This window comes from Onthophagus taurus, chromosome 1, assembly GCF_036711975.1.
Source record: "Onthophagus taurus isolate NC chromosome 1, IU_Otau_3.0, whole genome shotgun sequence".
NCBI classification, from domain to species: domain Eukaryota; kingdom Metazoa; phylum Arthropoda; class Insecta; order Coleoptera; family Scarabaeidae; genus Onthophagus; species Onthophagus taurus.
In genome coordinates this window covers 14524127-14536629 of record NC_091966.1, presented here as the reverse complement: position 1 = coordinate 14536629, position 12503 = coordinate 14524127, and the positions used below count along the sequence as shown (strand labels likewise).

Below are 12503 nucleotides of genomic sequence, written 5' to 3'. Positions count from 1 at the left end.
CTGGGCTTTCAGGATAGGAATTGTTTAATTTAAGGGTTGCAATTTTATTGTTGACCTAGCGTTTTCCCTAATGTATTCATCCAGTTTTAAGGATTTAACTTGTAGTTGTAAAGTTCTTAGTTTTCCTCTTAAGAATTTCCCAGCGGAATAATAATTGTACTCCCATTACTCCTATTCCAACTAGGAACTATAAAAATATTTTACTAACAAAATTTTATATCATGACTGATTTTTGCTATTAACTATACATAGCAATTAATTGCGGTGAATTGTATTTACTTATTGCCGTGTATTAAATTATACAATTTCCAAATTGTCCCAAATTAATATGTATTATATCGTGTGTGTGTTATCGCGAAGTGATTAACCATTAAAGGTTAAATTGGGGTGATTTAAAATATTAACCATTAATTTTAGTTATTACACATTTAATTTATATTATAGATTAAATTTAATTTTCATTTCCGATTGAAATGTAATAATTATTATCATAATGATGACCAGAATGCAATAAATTTTAACGACGGTTATCTCAACAACATTATATTTTTTAATTCAATTTTGAATTAGAAGAGAAATAAATTCAAGGTTATGATTACAAGGTTTAAGTTACATTAATCACACCACATTAATTTGAAGTCGTTAACATTTCGGTTTAAAATCCCCAAGATCGAAAATCCAATAAAACATTGGAATCTTATATAGGTTAAATAAAAGTTTAAAACTTGAGAAAAAATTTCTAAGTTAAGCGATTGTATCGAAGGGGAGAACTTTTATTTTAATCAATATTGGGGTTGATTAAACAAAATTGGTTGATTGGGGCTTCGTGGAGCCGTTTCGATACTCTCCTGTCCTCTGATGATGTGCATATTTTATACCACAACTGTGGTGACGTGGTGTTATGCTCAGACTAGAGCTTATAAATTTACCACTTTTTTCATTTACCGGTCATTAGATTTTTTTCCTGGAAAGCAAAATTAAATTATTATTTCATTCCTACAATCATACATTATGCTCCATTATGCAACAAATATTTAATTTTCTGACCCAAAACAACAGCATAAACCAACGTGTTATAAAATTTTTTTACTCACGTACTGTGTTTCCTAGCATCACTGCTCCACATACCCTACCTCCACCATGTATAATTACTAGGGTTTGACCGAAGTTTCAGTTTCGACCAATTTCGGCCTAAAATAGGGGTTTCGGTCGCAGTTTCGGTTTCAGCTGTATTTTAATCGAAACTACGCTTGTGAAGTTATTGATATAGTGAAACAAATTTTTATGTTGTTCTAGTTTTTACATGTTCTAGAAAATTTTACGATTGCTAAACTCACTGTGCGCTACCAATTCGTTCATTACTAAAAGATATAGAAATCAGGTGGGTACATAAATCTCTATGCTGTATATGCTGTGTGCCGATTTGACTATGTGGATAGTCATGGTAGTTTAGACTGGTCATTATGACATCTTTGTCTTATAACATCGACGTTACTTGATCTCAAATTTACATTTAAACTCCTGACTTCTGCAGATGTCGATATTGTCATGAATGTAATGAAACAATTTTTAGCAACCAGATGCACCGAAAAGACCGATGAAGACCACTAAACTGAAGAAAATACAGTGCAATCACCAGAACTTAAATTTCCAAAAATCACTAAATGTTACGTTTTAGAATTTAAAAAAGCGGAATGCAAATACATACTCATATTGACATGTCAGAAAATACCCTATCCACCACGCCGTAATTTAAAATCCGGATCAAAAGTAAATTAAAGTAAATGTAGTATGAGAAAGCCTTCTCCACTAATATGGTGCTTGTGAATGATAGTAGAATAGTGATCGTTGAATAGTTCAGGATTTTCTTCATTTAAGTCTGCCCAGAATGAGATGAGAGATTTCTTTTCAAATTCTACTTTAATTGAAGAATCCGTTTTTAATCAACTTAACCTTTTCTGGAACTGATGAAGATCCACGCTGGAGATACTTTTGACTGAAAGAGTACGCTATCCAGTGGGCATCTGTTCCACGTTTGGAAAAATATTTGTCGAAGGCTATCTTTAGTCCATTAAGATGATGTATAAATTGTTGTTTAATTTTTGAAAATGCAATGTTTAAAAATTTCAGGTTGGTCTCAATATATAGCATCCAAACTTCTAGTTTTTTAACGAAATAACTGCATTGAAGGGACAAATTTAACCGGTTTAATTCCTGCTATTCATGATCATAAAACTTAAATAAAAGTTGCTTCTCAAAAAACAGTTTGACTTCAAGTCTAAGATTAAACAAACGCCCAAAAACTTTAGCCTGAGACAACCATCGAATTGCAGTATGAAGGAGTAGGTTTTATGAGAACCATTTCTTGACACAATGATTACAATAGCTTTCAATTCATGGGATTTGATACAAACGTCTTTTATTAGGAAGGAGCATCATTACAAGAGCTTGTCGATGAATGCAATAAAGTAGCCACTTTGCCGAGGAAGTTAATGCTTTGATACATCCCAGGACACCAAATTAATAACTTAACATAGACTTGCCACCGTCAGTACGTTCACCATTTTATCCCCTTTTTAGTAAAATAGGAAGCAATGGCATGTAACAGATATTTTACATGCCATTTTACACCTGTCGTACGTTCAGAAAAAAAAATTATGGTACATCAGTATCTCCATATTATAAGAAATTTCTTTAAAGTATAGCATGAATTCTGTGAACATACTCATTACCGAACATGACAAAAACTGCGTCTTTAATACTAGAGAAAATTCTGGCGATACAATACCTGATGATAGAAGGCTTCAACAGCATCTTCATTAGCACAACCAGAAGTACCTTGTAATTATCTTTTACTTGTTTATTTTTTTTTCGGGAAAACGCTTCAAAAAGTCAGATTTTTGTCTTTAGAAATCTTTAATTAGCTATTCGTGAAATATATGGTGTTACAAGCATAAAGGAGTTGCGAGATATTTTTCGAAGTATGCTGTTTTTGGAGAAAACTGATTTGATTTTTGATGTCTATTTCAAGGCTTTAAACGGTCTAGAAGGGTACTAGTTCTAAAAGGAAAGATATCGATATTTCCACTGTTTTAGGTAATAGTTCTTTTGTTGCTGTTGCACCGATGATAAAGTCTGTCGGGATCTTAAAGTGAAATTTGATTTTAAATAGTTTATTATCAGGTATCGTTCTACTGATGAGTTGTTTGTATCCGTTTTTGATTTATTTATTGGTAAAGTTTTATTTTGGCACCAACCTTCAAGCATGTGATCTTTCAACTGGAGAGACTTGATTGCTTTTTGAGGAAATCACACTGCTTGGTTGCCATTTACGGCGTAGATTAATCAATTACTATGTATCTGGCTGTTTGAATGTTTTTTTGAAACGTCTTGAGTAGACTGATAATGATTTGGAAAGATCCTTCTCTTTATTAATAAATCTGACCACGGTAGAGATTCAAACGATGAAAGATCTAAGGTATATTGAAAGACAGTTTAAATATCGACGTAATGGTAACCGATTTATTTTTTGTAGAGGTTGGATCTTCTTTATCACTAGATAGACGGTCCAGAGTTTGTGAACCGGTTCAACTGCTAATTAGTAGAAGTAAACGGAATGTACTTTGATCTCCATAATGTTGGTCATAGAAAAGGTTATTGAATTAAATCTGAACATAATCCAATTTTCAACACAGTTTCTTGTACGACACGACTGAAAAGTCTTTGCTTCTTTATTTCTTTTTTACATCATCATAAGAATTAAGTGTGTGGATGGAAAGGCCTCATCCTCCACGATGACGTGAGACAGTAATTTCTTTGATTAAGGATTTTGGTTTTGAAGTGTCCTTCTCTGACATACAAATCTTTAACCCGAACAAAAACACCATATTAAATACGTCACAGTGATGCGTATGGTAACGTAATGTAATGGTCAAATAAATAATTGTGAATGTAAAACTGCAACATCCGTAAAAATAAATATCTAGTTCATACAGATTTTATATATAATTGCTTTACTGTCATCAGTTATCACGAATTTACATTACTTACAGTTGTTTTTAGTTTTTTTGTCATTTTCCGCAGACAAATTTCACACGTTTTCGTTTTTCCACCCAAATTATACTGTGGAGGTTGTTTACGAAGTTGGTCTTGTATACTACTCCGGTGTAATCTACCCAAATCTACTTTTTGAGCTGACGGCTGAAATGGAAGACAGCATTCGCTATAACGTAATATTACTTTATACATACTAATTTTCGCTGAAAATCTTCTCACAAACTATCTACACGCTTCCGAGTTGGGAGGATCTTTTAGATATCTATCCATTTTTCAGAAGCTTATCGCCGATAAATTTATCTTTCGTCGGCTAGGATTTGAAATGACCTACTTGATTTTACTCCTGAATCTCGACGCCTGAAGATGTGTCGGCGTGTGAATGTGATACATTTAATAGGGTTACAAACTAGGTAAAACGTTATATAGGTTGTCCTTTTCTTGTATTATATTTTTACGTAATATTCTTCACCTTCATATAGTATAATGAGTTGACCGATTAAATAAAACGGCAATAAAAATTATTTTGCAGAAAACGCTTAACACGATATGAATGTTCTGGTGTCAAATTTCAACCAGAACGAACTTTATCAATTACATATTCTGTGTTTTTTTCAGACAGGCTGACATTTTGAATTAAGATAAACTTATCCTATGTCGTATTAAAATGGTTGATTTTGTATTAAAGTAAGATAAGATCGATATACCAGAGCTTTTGACAATAATAACAAACATGTTCGTCGATAAGTTCTTAAGTTATGAAGAAGTTAGGAGAATGCAACGATGGACAAGGAATTGGAGATGTTTCGTTAGGCATAATGATGTAAAATTATGTGAGCAAACGGCTTCTGCTGGCTGGTTGATCTGCGAGAAGCGCAAATTGCCCCACTTTATACTGACTATTCACCGAACACAAATTCCCGATCGAAACAGGAGTTCATACCAACGCTGTTATAATGAAGAATACAGGTATTACTTCATATAATCAAGAAATGCCATATAATACATAATCATATAATCTCATATAATCATCATATAATCATAAGCAAATGCTTTTCAAAGTAACTTATCTACAAAGTAAACAAACCACAAAACAAGCCAATCAATCAAACTCTAAAGAAACTTGGATATAAAGTAAGCCAACTTCAACGAAATCCAATCGAACATAAATGCACCATAACCTTAAAATAACTCAACCATAAAGCAACCCAACCCAACTTATCGTGGATCACATGTGGTTAGGTTGAGCTTAACCACAAAACAATCCAACTTGAAAGCGAGCTAATCAAACCTTAAAGTTACTAAACTAAGGTAATTAATCTCCATAGCAATGTAACTCTAAAACAAGCTAATGTCTCAATAAGGCAACTAAACTCATTATAATTTTCAAGTTGACACAATCCCAAGGAAACTCCAAGCTAGCCAAGCCTAACCCCACAGCAAATAAATTCAAGATATGTGGGTTCTCATATTCATTGTCTCTAACATAATAATACACTACTTTCTGATTTTCTGCAAAGTTTACCAGCTTCCACTTTCATCTTAAGTTCTATTTATATAAACGCCAAGTATTGTTTAGGACGTTAATGTCACTTTTTCTACATGTTTGCTATGCGATGCTTAATACTTCGATTTCTGGTGGTTTGACATTTTTCCTTTTTATCCTTTCCGACTTGCTTGTCCGTATCGTCTACAGACGAGAAATCTAAATATACTGTGCAACATTACTAGTTACCACGGCTCAGTCTTCTCATAGTATAGGACTTTTCATCGATATAACATATTTAGAGGGGTATTGTGTATGTATACGTACTAAGTTGAAGATAATGTCCTATGCGGCTATGATAATATTCAAACATAACGTGTTTTTTAAACATTAAGGAAAGGTACAATTTTTTACAACATTTTGGCACGCCGTAATAAATCCCTTGGTATCGAACAAAAGGAGAATATCACTCTAATGAAAGTAATGATCAGGTGCATTAATTGTTGAATACGGTTGGGTTGGGTTTTCCTGATTTGAGGTTCATGCCAAAACGTGTTGTGTTTTGTAAACGTTAGTTTTCCAACATAGTTTGGGTTAAAGCTAATGTATTATGCACCAATCTATCAGCAATGTGAAAGTGACTGCAATTTTCATATCATATCTCAATCATATTTGCAAATTTCATACTGTACACTATTGCATCAAACCATAGTCCATTATTGAGGATATCAGTTTATAAGTGTATGCAACTTGTTACATACGCTGCACACTGCAAGCTATAGTCACAAACAGATACTGCAGATAATAGTTATGTACATATCATAGCTATCGATCATCTGCAGACTGCATGATGATTGTATACCGTGATTGCAGATTGAAGATTTCATATAATAGCTACCGACAGCATACTGCTAACTACACCTATATGATTTGCAGTCTATATTAGTAGACTGCAAATCATAGTTTACACTAAAAATCATATCTGTAGTTTACAGACTACATTTGTTACCCATAATCGTAGACTGTATAGCTGCAGACTTTATACTATAAACTATAGCTGCAGGCTCAAATCAGAGTTGCATATTAAAACCAATATTGCATTCAGTAAAATATAGTAACTCATGATATACTACAAGGCATAATTCTGTTTCGGTATTCGTAGAATTTTCTTTGATGTGTCTTTACTTAATTTATTTTCTTCCAGTTTCCACTGTCACCTTTGTTCATCTATCTTGTATTAGGCATAAATGTTTTATTTATTATTGGCATAAAATCAGTAGATGAAATTTGGTTTACAAATAGATTGCATCGGATCTTTGAGACTTACTTTGATAACTTTTAGGTTCATAGCTTAACATGTTAATAATACTTTTAATAGCTTCGCGTATTAATCGTTTCAAATGAGTTAACCCAAAAGTTAAAAGATTCATGGGCTTAAGTCGCAAGCTATCAGCTGTTCAATGAGCTTTTAAGAAACCCTTCAGTTTCTTAACCGTACACCATGGAGTAAACAACCCCCTTTATAACATAGGACTTGTTAACAATTCCCAAAATACCTTGTGCGACTATCCCACTCTAAAGGACTTGAGCTTTAAGTATCTCGCAAATTTGTGGATCTTTAGAAAATCCCATGAAAAGTAATCGAGGTATACCTATATACCAATTTTCCTATAATTATACTGAATTCATTACGAATAATATAATTGTAATCTAAAAGCTTTTCAGTCATTCCACGCTAACAGTATATTAAAATTGACTAATAATTTTAAATATTCCATCCTTTAAGTGTCTCGTTAATGAAACTTAGCTCTTGACTTTACTTACTCTTTAAAGTTATTAAAACTTTCGCGCAGTCTTTAAACAAAGAGTATAAAGAAGACGAGAAAGGTAAACAATGAATTATAAAGCTTGTTTTTGATACTTAATTTATTTTTATAGACGGTGTTTTTATAGATTGTTTTTGAAATTTTTGTTACGAAATTTTTCGCCAGTTATTAAGGATTTAATAAACTTTTTCGTTTCTAGCGTTAGCTGCATTTGCAACTGAAATGTGAAAAAGCTTAAACGCTTTTATGCTTTATATACGCCGCTGACGTTTCAATTCGTAGCAGTAATTTGCTACAGGTAACCAACATTCTACATTTCCCGGCTCTAAAAATCGTAAAATCCGAATCGATATTGTACTGGCGGCTTAATTTATTCATACATGATTACTCACTAATTCCTGCAGTAAATTATTATGGAATTTCAAGCAAAAAAAAAATAAATGAAAAAAAATATATGAAATATTTTACGTGTCTAGTTTTCTCTGTAGCAATAAATTTTTGTTATAAAACATTGTTTGGTTAATTTGGATTTAGCAATTCTCTGTTGGAATATTAGTTACCAATATTTAGACCGAGCTTTGATAAACTCCCCTCGAATTTTTGAAATAAAAAAGATGTAGCGGTGTTTTAAAAATGTTATTTTATATTCCATTGTTTAAAGAACAAAGAGACGAAACAAATTATAAGTGAATTGACTTTGGTGAAACTTTGTTAACTTGGTAAAATAATGAAGATATGTGGTGGCTGCGTGAAACATGGAAAAGCTTTAGCGGAAACTGCAGTAGTTCTGGCTTTTGATATAATTATGACGTATCTACTTAAAGGGACAAACACACAAACTCCCAACTGGTAAATTAAACAGAATTCCCGACGAGGACGTTGCTTTTAAATTTTTAATAAACTTCTACAATTCGGTTTATGCATGTATTCATTTCTGTCGTGCATTTCACGCCTCGAAATGTGTCGGACTATTAGCGATTGGTTAATGTTAGTAATTTACTCGGGAGATCGTAAATATCCCGAGTTCCATACGGATTTATTGACCCATTTCCGAAAAGTTGAACATTTTCGGCTCTCGCTGCCAAAATAAGCGTAAACCGTGTAAAGTTTTAGCCCGTTGATTTTTTATTAGTTGACGCCACTGGTCTGCATTTTAAGGGCCATTGTGAAAGGGTGGAAGGGTTCATTCGGAAACTTTTCTAAATATTAAGCAGCATAAACTTTGAATTCATGAATAATACAACAACGGTTTTATATCTTCGTATCGTTTATTTGCTAAAACATGATTTACGCGTAGTTTTTTTTTATTTAAATGTCACGAATCCTTATACATTGGAAGTATGGGTGTTATATGAAAAATAAATGACTATTCCAAGAATGTATAGATTTTATGAAAATATGATTTTTGAAGTAAATATTTTTCTCTCTATTATTAAAAGCAAACATGGTAAGTTTACTTAAGGGGTCTGTTGGAATATAGAGCTCGAGATATTCATATTAACATCGTCATTTTCCGCAAGTGTAAGCTGCAAGACAAAGCCGAGTATAGAGAATTTCTCATAACAGGGAACGAGCTGTACTCTATTTTCTTTTAATAAAGTAAATATTTCCAAAACAAATCGATACGATTCTTCAATTTTCGGTGGAGATTTCCGTTTCCCTGTGTCAACGGACGAGAGAAATATTTCACCGCATAGACCCTAATTGTGTGGGATTAATTTAATAAAGAGCTCGAGTTGAGTTGGAAAATTTAGATTTATAACCGAGGAATAATAAAGTGCTAGCTTGATTGTGAAAGTTTCAATTTTCACCCTTCCGTAACTAACAAATTAATTGAGAATATCGTCACTTTCGTATATTTACACAGTTCTTAATGGAAAAATTGTTACCCGCTTCTTTAATCAATATTTTAATAAATTTAAGAAAAACTATTCATTCAGTTTTAAACTAAATTACTCACTTATTCAGTTTCTGGAGAGTTTTATATCTACACATCCTGTAATCTGCCTCAATTCGATTTATAAAGTTTTCGCAAATACACTACGTATTATTGGAGTGTATCTTGGATAGGGAGGATCTAAGAGGAGAGTAGCAGGAGTGCAGGAAAACTTGTTAGTAGATAATCAGTGTGTTAAGATGTAATACGCCAAACAGAAACTTGCCAATAGGTTTGATAAACTGTGTACTTTGTGGTCCGTTAAGTTTGTCTCTTAATAACATTAACAATCTAAAAATTTATTATCGTTTGAAACATTATAATTGCTGAGAAAAGGGAAAAATTTACCTGCACAAGATTTACAATACATCTACCCATTCTTGCATTTTGTGTCCACTCATAAACAGAAGGAATATAGAGCGTTATTGGTGATGTCAAATCGAATATAACTGGATTTGTTTACCTCATGGAACATAAGAGAACAATGGAACGCATTATACTACTATTAGCTCACACTAAATCTTAATGTTATTTAAGGCGTATTATGCTAACATTAAAGATCGAATGCTTTAAAAATAACTTACCTGGTGGTACATAAGACTATACAACCTAAGACACTCGAGTATACATCATATCAGTAGAGCATGGAGTCTTCGACTCTCTGATGACTCTCTGATTCAGACCTTATAATAAAAATGTGGAAACTAAAATGGGTCTTTTAGTGTCTTCAATTTGATGGCTGATTGGGAATTTATCTTCTTTTTTTTAGTTTTGGTAACTATTAGGCTAGTTAAGGGCAAACGTTTGGTGCGCGAAAGTTAACTCCTAAACGTCTAATTATATTCATAAGAAACTTCTACGACAACAACATGGCCACAGTGAGAATAAAGAACCGACATTCTTTGCCCTTTAGTACTGGTATTGGTGTTCGCCAGGGATATATACTCTCTCCAGATCTCTTTATCATCTATGGAGAATACATAATGAGAACGGCAATGGATGAATAGATTGGAGGGATCTCAATTGCGGGCAAGAAGATTAAAAACCTGAGATATGTATACGGTTTAACTTTGACAGATGCATCAGAAGAGAAAATGGCGAATCTTCTAAACCGAGTTCAGACTAAGAATAATAAAGGTGACCTTAAGATTAACGTAGAAAAACCCAAAATTATAATTATCTATTGTTTTGATGTTCTGCAACTGATGGATGCTCTACACAGATTTTAAATCGTACACCAGATCCTGTACTTAGGCTCCGAAGAAGACTAGGACTCTCTAAAAATGAAATGAGACTATCTATCTAAGATCTGGAAAGTCTGTTCTATTAGAAAAAGTCCTAAAATGGGGTTTGTTCAATCATTGATCTTCTCCATCTTCCGATGTAGGGTTGGAACGTCCGTTGAAAGCAGCAGACAGAAAGAGATTTGATGCGTTTGAAATCTGGTGCTGGAGGTGCATGCTTTGAATTCCGTGGGCAGCGCGCAGTTCGAACCAATTTGTCCTTAGATTGTACATCCAAAATAAACTATCTTCTTTCTGTCTTGCGACTATCCTGACTATCCGACTATCTGACTATCCTTTTTTGGACATATTACACGAAGAGATGAATTCCTATGGAGAGGTTGATAGTACCAGAAAACCCGAAACCGAAGTCAATGGGAGTACTGACGGCACAAGTTGCTAATGATCACTATTTTCAATAATGACATAACGACTAGAAAGAGAAAGAAAGAACAAGAGCAAATAATCAAAATCGTATTTAATCAATGCCAAACAAAGAAATTATATTGTATAAAAAATTGACACTGAAATTTAATCCTTTCAGTCCTAGATTTTTAAATCTGAAACTATATTTTGTTGATTATTATTGATGCGAAGCTTTTTAAGAACTAATTTCGAAACTAATTTTGAACTGGTTTGCTTCATAGGTGAGGGAATTAATCAGTCTTAGTGTTGCAAATGCTATCAGTAGGTCTTAGAGATAAAAAATTACTAATAATGTGTAGGGTACTTGACACTTTCACATTACACGCTACCATAAGTCCTGAGCTTACACCAACGATCTGGCAACGTCGCACTCTTCACTTCTCCCTTACACAATCTCTCTTACGATGTGGAAATGGATCGTTGACTTCCACGGCTGCTCATTGCTATATCGGCAAGTGACCAAGGTTATCACATATTATGTCGTTTATGAAAATAGTATATGTATTTTTTGCGCTTGATTGGTAATTGTGAATTTCTGGGTCTTTCGCACAATGATCCACCTCGTTTCGGTGTACTAATAAGGCTATCAGCAATTATGGAAATGCCAGTCCAATGAAAAATTACTCCCAAAGTCCATTTTCGGTATCTAATGAAAGAACGATAGAGTATAATTAAAAGATCACTCTTATAATCACTCTCTACCCCTCACATGGAAATATTATAGTAACATTATTTTGAAACTTAATATAACAGCTTGTATTGAATTATACGTTCGTTTTAATAGGTATATCGTAAAAATATTTCAAGCAATGTTTACTCCTATTTGTTGGCAGCAACACAACGGATTCCTCCACAGCCAAGAGGGAAGCTCTTGTAGTAATTTATATATGCTTTTCGTAAATATGCCAACAAGACATGCGATCTATGACGTGAAGATCCCCAAGTTAGAAAGATCATGGCAAAACACCTTTGAGAAATTCTACCTCATTTACTCTGTGTGGGAAAAAGGTTTCTATAAAGAATTTTCTTTGGGATTTTAAACGAGTGTGATATCAAATCAATGATTTTCACAACTTCAACGATATCAATAAAATCGTCAAACATAAATGACCAATGCATGTGGGAACAAGTCCATTTTGAAGACAGCCATTTTCTGGTACATGATTTCAATTTAACTCCCGATTAAGTCTACAATGTTGAGGAAAGTGTATTGTCCTGGAAAGTTTTACCAAACAAAATATTCGTTTTTAGACAATAGCCAGTATCACCATGCAGAAAGGTATCACCATGCTTTGAGCTACTGCTAAGGGTACACATAAACACCTGTACGTGGGCCAAATGATAATTTTGGTATATAGCGGTCCAATACAAATATTTTGTGTCTGTCTAATGGTACACCGCTGCTCCAACTCATGGATCAGAATATGATCCAAATGAAAAAGATTAATTACAAAAAAAAATCGTGGTAGACGCACTTTTGTGAGATAATGATG

At 33.3% G+C, this 12503-nt stretch overlaps 1 protein-coding gene across 2 annotated transcripts in view; it reads left to right on the top strand.

Moving 5' to 3' along the window:
* The window catches only part of LOC111429413 (uncharacterized), an 89746-nt gene that overhangs the window by 961 nt on the left and 76282 nt on the right, over positions 1–12503 (top strand). The window lies entirely within an intron of this gene.